The following is a 7,584-nucleotide window of genomic DNA, read 5'->3' as shown; positions in this document are numbered from 1 at the left end:
TGAACCCAAATCCTTCCCCCAGTTTGTTCTCCAACTCTAACTCTGTAGCCAGATAACATCCCCCTTTTCTTTTTCCTTCTGCAGACACAGCAGCTGTTCTGTTTTGCTGCTGAATGAAGCAATGTTTTACCAGCTATGGTTTCCTGATGTGCAGATTTTGGTGGCAGCGCTGTCACAGCGTTCCCACCACCAGCCCCTGCCAGTGTCCCCCCTGCCAAATAACACTGAGGCCTTTCAGCTGGGCCAGAGCAGTTGTTCCTGGGGGCAATGCTGATCAGGCACCGATCTAGTTGAAGCAAAAAGCAAAGCAAATGAAAACACATATACAAAGAAGAAAAAAACAAAATCCTTTTTGTTATGTGGGGTTTTTTGTTCACAGTCTTAACCGCCAGCAGTTCCTGATGTGGCTTGCTGCAGAGTCACATGAAGAGTTGTTTAGATACAACTGGGAGGGGGCTGAGCTGGAGTAAAAGTGTGGAAAAAAGCTGAGATGGGAACATCTCAGAATTACTACTAAAGCTTCCTTGTCCTTAAACCATGGCCAAGGTTTCTTATCTTGGACCACAACCAGGAAATCACCATAATTTTCCAGTAAACAGCCAATTCATTTCACAATTTATACATCATCACACATCCCCCATGTAGCAGAGAATCAGCTCTACAGAATTCTTTCAGGCCTTAAAAGGATCCTTAGGCTTCAGTTTTCATTTTTAAATGAATACAAGCATTCAACTGAGCTCTAAGCTATTAAAGCAAGACGTCACTTCACTGATAAACTAAATAATTTCACAATAATTCACTTAATTGTCCGATTCACCTATGCCTTTAGCCCAATGTTTTGGGATTCCAAATAACACAAATAATAACAAAAATAACAGCAGCACATTCCATCTTACTGAACGAAACAGTGATATATCAAAACACAGCTTGTGCTACATTATCACTGGCTGTGCAGGAGTGTGGGTGGGAAGCAGGAGGCTGCAAGAAGAGACAGATAAAGCAGCTCCTACACGCGACTTTTCCCTCTGTACTATTTTCCTTTTGCTGAAGAAGCGCAGCAAATACATTAACACATGCATGAAAAATGAGCTGAGGTAATTCCATCTATGAGCATGTGATCAGTCCTGCTGCCACAAATGTTTTCCCTCTAGGTCCATATCTGAACCTCACACAGACTGACTCACTCTGCGGCCGCACACGTCACTACTACCCGGCAGCGTCAGGCTGTCATTTGTTTCCTTTTGGAACGGGATGTTCTATAATAGCTCCAACTCCCACTCCATAGTTTATGAAATTGCAGTTCTTTCACATACTCCTTTGTTCCTGAGCAGCCAGGAGTTTTCAGTTTGTTTCTAAGGTGCTAAAAGAGGATCAGAGTGGCCTGAGCTCAGGGATGCTTCAGCCGAAGCTCTAACAGGACGTGTCTTTTAATAGAATGAAGGTGTGATGATTCTCAGTGCACTGTAGAGTTTGTTCTTCAGGAAGACAAAGGAAGCACAGTGCAGAACTGTTGCATCTGGAGCTTCTCCCACAGCCAGGGAGAGACTGTCATGGACATGGAAGCTGAAGCTCTGGACATGATGATGGAGCCGTGAAAGCAGAACCAGCTCTGCTTCAGAGTGTCTTGCTATGATGCTCAAATATGCAACACTTGTTTTCAGCAATGATTAGCTTGACCCTCTGCTCTACAAATGCTAATCTACATCTGTGTCTTATTCTGGAACAGGTAAGTGTTTCTGAAGTGAATCCCTGGCTGACTGTGCTTCACTTAATACCACACAGTTTCGAGCTCAGCCTACACGACTAAACTCATACTAGCCTCAGGATAAAACCCCCAAGCATCAATAGTATAGACATGGAGTTGTCAGCACCAACTGGTTTGTTCTGCTGGCTTGGTGCTCCTGTCATACTAAACTACTACTGCTTGCTACCTATCTTTCAGAGCCCAAAGTCCTGGAGCTGTTGTAGCTCAGCACACAATTGCAAAAGGAGGAATATGATGTGGTTCTAGAAGTGCAGCAGAAGGGAGGAAGCTGCAGTCCCCCAAGGTTCCCTGCCCACTTAAAGACCATGTTCATCAGGATACACCTGCTGAGTTTCCTGCTGTGAACATCTGACATGCAGCTGATACAAAAGGACAGAACTGAGGGAGCAGAGAGCCAAAGAATGAAAAAGGATGCAAAAGATGTTGGCATTTTCCTGCTTACTTTTGTGATGGTGCTATGATTCAATGCAGGCTGAAATGGCTTTGTCCTCACACTGGGTGCACAGCAAGATGGATGCTTGCTATGTGGAACCCAGTGTCCCCTGCTCCAAGTGCTGCTCTCCCATTTAACAAAGAGCTTTATCCAAATGGGTAGCTGACATTATTTCCTAAGGGCACAGACATTCCTAACAAGGACGTCAATGACAACTTCAAGCATAGCAAAAAGAGTATTCCTATCATTCTTCAAAGAAACGTTTTTACTTATTACCTGTCACTGGGAATACAATAGGAATCTTAAAGATGACTTGGAGACGATTTGGAAAAGCAAAACTTACAATCTGCAAACTGCACATAACATTTCTTTGAGACACAAAAAGTTACTGAGGCTCCTGCCTGCAAGAGAGTGCCATAAGCATCCCTGCAGATATTTATTCTGACCTCCTGGACCTTTGTCCGAGGCTCATTCATTGGGTTTAAATAAATAAGCATTAACAAACCCAAGGCTCCACATCTTCCACTGTCCTGCATTGAGCCAAGATCTTAAGCAAAGAGGCTTAAGTCACATTTATATTTCCTTTGACCTAGAGACAGAGCACTGCTCAGTATATCCCAATTACGGAGCAAAAAGACCTCTATGGCTGTACAACCTTGCGTTCAGCTTCCTGAGAAATCTTTAGAAATTGCTGTAAAGGCAGATCACCACAGGCTGGCATTCCCTGCTTGCTGCAGACACTTTCACATGCAGCACTGGCTGGGCAGAGCAGCCAGAGCCCCAGCCCTGACTTACTTGCACGACAGCCTCAGGAATCCTCCTGGTGCTGCCTTGCCAGCCTTGGGTAGTGCTGCACTGCAGGAATACAGTGCCCAGGCTCTCAGAGCCAGCCCTTGAGCTTTGGTAGCTGCCAGGACAAAAGACAATCTCTAAATGTCAGTCAATATAATCTCACAGACATCACCTATAACTTTACCTGGGCTTACCTGGGTTGCTGTGGAGGGTAGGGCACTGTTTCCCCTGACATTCACAACGAACGCGTGCACCAGAGAATACGAGGCTCCTCGTACACAGCGTATTGTTCTGGATTTCCTATTTCTTCAGGGTTGTCTTGGCAACGAAGAGGGTTTGCCGCTAGAGGTGTGTGAAACACTGGGTAACAAAAAACATCACAACTCCCACTTGTTTCATTCCATCACCCTTTTAAACCTGACTCTTTTTCAACCTGGAACGCTCTCAGTGTGCTGTATGTCAGCAGGGGCAGCACAAATCAACGCAGACTCCTCTGCCTTCCCCTCTCCCCCAACAGAGTGATTTTGAAAATAACAAAAAAATGACATTTTTCATTGGAAAATGATGTCTGTCCAAATACTGTTACATGCTCTGTTCCTATTCTCCCTTCAACTACCTTCTTAGGGAATAGTTCCCTGGCAGGCAATGGAACTGACAGTTCTAGAATGGATGAATGGATTTAAGCAAAATCAGGATGGGATTTTTCATTTGTTTGCTTGTTTTAATTAATGACATTTTTAGTAATATCATTGAAGTCAATGGGGTGACTGTGGACTGATTTCAATATGACCACGTCTGCCAATTTGCCCTAAACAAAAGGAGCCTTTCCTTTGTACAGAGAAGAGATGCTGGACAGAGAATGCTACACCTGGTCAGCAAACTAACGGAAGTGCCCCACTTGCCCTTCTGACTCAGCTCCTTCCATGGACAATAGACCTTTATTTACTGTGGATGAGGTCCTGGAGGTATTCTGAAAAGTTTTTAAAGCATCTGAGGATGCACACAGATGCATCAACATCACCTTGCTCATTCATGTAATTTGCCTTTATTTTTACTTACTGAAGGCATTAAAGAATTAACCCAAACAGCTGTTCAGATGCCTCTATTTTTTTATGCAGTAAACAGGAAAAAAAAAGTCTGAACAGCTGTGTCAGTGGAACACATCCAGGTGGCATCCCTAAGGCAAATTTTCTACAAAACCTGTAAGATAATGTTTTTATTATCTTAGTTATTGTATTTCTTTTTTATTACTTCGCTCTTATAGATTCTTAAAGAGGTATGAGCTACTTATTTCTTCACCTTCGTCCCTCAGTGTTTGAGCTGTGCTGTTGCTCAACACAGATGCTGCAGTGATTCAGCCATCAAAGGGGAAAATCACCCTTTCAGCAGAATTCTTCTGAATCTATTCTAGGGTTTTAAATGGGATGTAAGTCTGGGTAAGAAGCAATTTCACATATCTGGCTTTTCTACGGGGAGAAACTCAAGATGTGGCACCAAAAATTGCCTTAGGGACACTCAAGAGCAGAGGGAATTTGTTTTCCAGGTTGTATAACTAAGTCAGCAGAGATACAGGGTTTTGTTGCAGTTCCTTGAAAAGGTAGCTGGGTCATCCTCAAGGAGAGGCTAAGACTCACAGTTACACAAGAATCTGAAAAAGCAGCTGTTTGGGACTCCAGCATGTGTAGTGTTGGGGATTTGGAAATGGCTGCTCAAATTCTCAGGTGGGTGATGCTGAAATCTGTATCAGGTTCACTGACAATGACTCATGAAGAAACTTTCTTACTGAAGTTCTGAATTCCTCAGCCAGAATCCCAGAAGTCTCCCATTCTGTGTGGAGTAAATTTTAGCTTTCTAAACTCTGGTGCCTTTTCCATGCATTTACTGCCATGTCTCAACCATGAGAAGCTTCCAGACACCAGCTCCAAGCTCTGCATTCCCTGGTGCCACACTCCCTCTGTGCCCTAGGCCATCACACCAGAGTCCAAACCCTACGCCCTGCCCAGTCATCCAGGGCTCATCTGTTTGGTGCCTTCCATATAGACCCTCCTAAGAGTGGGATTCTCTTGCTACAGGGCAGCTTGCTGATTTATGGATGTGTTATCCATAAACTGATGGTTGGTGTTTTCTGCCCTGACATCAGTCCTTGTATTCAACTCTGTAAAGCAAAGTGAAAGCACTGAAGTGTCTGAAAATTGCCAGCCACATCACAGGTGTTACAGCAAATGATATTCATAATAATGAATAAAAATAGCAATGACATCTGTAGTGATTAAGCAATTTGTTGCTGTTATTATTCTTTCCCTATTTCCACAATATTTGACAAATTTGGGCTCTCCTCTCCAGAGAGTTTTGGAGACTGAAGAAATGTTTTCAGGAGACACAGAGTGCAAAGAAAAGAGCTACTTTTCAGCTTATAGCATAATGATAGTAGATAGCTAAATGCCTGAAATCTGTTTCTATACCACTAAGACTTTTTTTTTTTTTTTAATTAGCTTGAGAAAAAAAATATGTAAAAATATCTGTACAGTCCTGAGAAGGACTGTTTTCCAGAGGAAAGCTCAGCAGAATCGTCCCTGAGTCTAAAGAAAAAATTTCATTCTCCTCTAAATCATTCCCTTTTGGTACATTCTCTTCATATTTAGTAGGTGGATGCAATTCCCTCTATATGTACTAAGCTTGTGTTATTACAGTTTGAGCACAATATATGTTTATTTGGAGTCTAACAAGATCATCAATCAGGAAATACCACTGCACTTCATATTATGTATTTATTTATGGTGTTAGGATGAAATTTACCTGGGTCCAGAGAACAAAATTAGGCTGCTACAACCCTTGGTTTCATATAAGTTATTTTCCTCTCAATGCCTATGCCCTGTGGACACAAATTTATTTCTCCAATACTGGATGAAAAATCTCCCTTTCTTTCACTGCCTCCAGGTAATGATGTCTATACCTTCCCTTCTGCTTCCAATTTTGTGTCCATTACTTGTATGCTTGAAAACATGAAATACAATACCGTAAGTCACAGAGCAAGAAAATCTGCAGTGTGTATGGAATATTTATCTTCCTTTTCCAATCCTTTTGTAATTAAAGAAATTCTACTCAATCATTTGATATCTTCAGTGACATTATCATAGTTCTGGTCTTAACCTTCCAGTTAAATTTTAGGGGCTGGTTAGCCTTTAGAGAGAAGGAGCATTTTGCAGACAGGTTATGGGATGCAGATTTGGAAAATCTCAGTTCTTCTCTGAAGTATGTCACACACTGAGCAATGAAAGATGACTTTAAATGGAACGTGTACTAATAAATGTAAATATGAAAGTGGAAAATTACATCACAGAACATGAGAGCTCAATGTAGTTAATCATAACAGTAATTATCTTAAATAATACTAAAAATATCAATGAAAAACGTTGAGAGACCTTTATTAAATGTCCAAATGTGTTCTGATTGCTGTATTTGACAACTCTGCAAGAACGTAAGTCTCAGAGACTTGGAATCTCCATGAGATTAGATAGTATTTGCACACAAAATGCAGGAGAGAAGTTAAATGAACAAATGGCAAGTTTATCTCAAACAGAAGTGTTATAAAACCATTAAGCACATAAAAGTTTATTCAGTTAATTGGCTAAGGCCCAGCAAAGATTTCACAACACTATCAGCAGGGTGTTGAAATACTAAAAAAAAAAAAAACCAACAAACCAACAACCCAGCAACCAAAAGCATGACTGCCATTTAAGAAACACTCTCTTCAGTATTTATTAGATAAGAAACTGTTTATCAGCATGTGTGTACGTTGTTCCTGGAATCAAGGTCCATGCAGTTTATTTCACATACAGCAATATTCTCTCAGTGCTTTGCAATTTTTCCATGCTCAAGTACCAGGAAAAGTGGAAGTCAGAGACATATACCATTACAAAGAAGTATAACACATTTATATTTACTTAGTGATTTGTGCTAAGATAGACATGTAATCACAGTGTAATAAGTTAACCGACAGGAGCTTCTGGCACTTCTTGTGCACAGAGGAAAAAAAGCTCTCCTAGGAACATGGATGGATAGGAATGTGTCAAAGCAGGGACAAAAGGAAAGGTAGCTCATGCAGCTACTGATAAAATAGAAAATTTGAATGTTGTGAAATAAAATAAATAAAGTTGAGGTGTAACCTATGTAAAGCAAATGAATGATATGCTCTGGACATCCAGTAAAACTTCAGTGTACTTGTACTGATCCTGTAGCAACCTTTGAAACAGAACGTTTCTGAGTTTCTGCTCCCTTGTGTATCTTTTTTTAGGAATAGTCTGGCCATCTAGGAAATATTTCACTCTACCTTCCAGCACACACAGAAGTTTGAAAACAATGCAAATGTAAATACTTCCTGATGCCAAACACTTCAGTTGCCAAGAAGAAATGATGCATTTCGTACCAGGGTTAAATTATGACCGAGATTAATTTTTTGGATTGTCTCCGGCTATTCTTTAACAAAAACACCTCCTGATGAAACACAACTTGTAACTCACGGGTTTTGTGTATTCAGGGGAGCTTTTCCTAACAGCTGACTTGCAGTGTTCATACAGAACAAGCTGTACTGTGA

At 41.2% G+C, this 7,584-nt stretch overlaps 1 long non-coding RNA gene across 1 annotated transcript; it reads left to right on the top strand.

The window, feature by feature from the left end:
• The first annotated feature begins 1,295 nt into the window (after positions 1–1,295).
• Positions 1,296–4,075, top strand: LOC132332358 (uncharacterized). Its single transcript, XR_009487888.1, has 2 exons — positions 1,296–1,726; positions 1,943–4,075. It is a non-coding gene; the product is annotated as an uncharacterized LOC132332358 (long non-coding RNA).
• Positions 4,076–7,584: the final 3,509 nt, after the last annotated feature.

The sequence above is a fragment of the Haemorhous mexicanus genome, chromosome 11, assembly GCF_027477595.1.
Source record: "Haemorhous mexicanus isolate bHaeMex1 chromosome 11, bHaeMex1.pri, whole genome shotgun sequence".
Lineage (NCBI taxonomy): Eukaryota > Metazoa > Chordata > Aves > Passeriformes > Fringillidae > Haemorhous > Haemorhous mexicanus.
The sequence above is the reverse complement of the archived record's forward strand: the minus strand, read 5'-3'. Positions and strand labels throughout refer to the sequence as shown.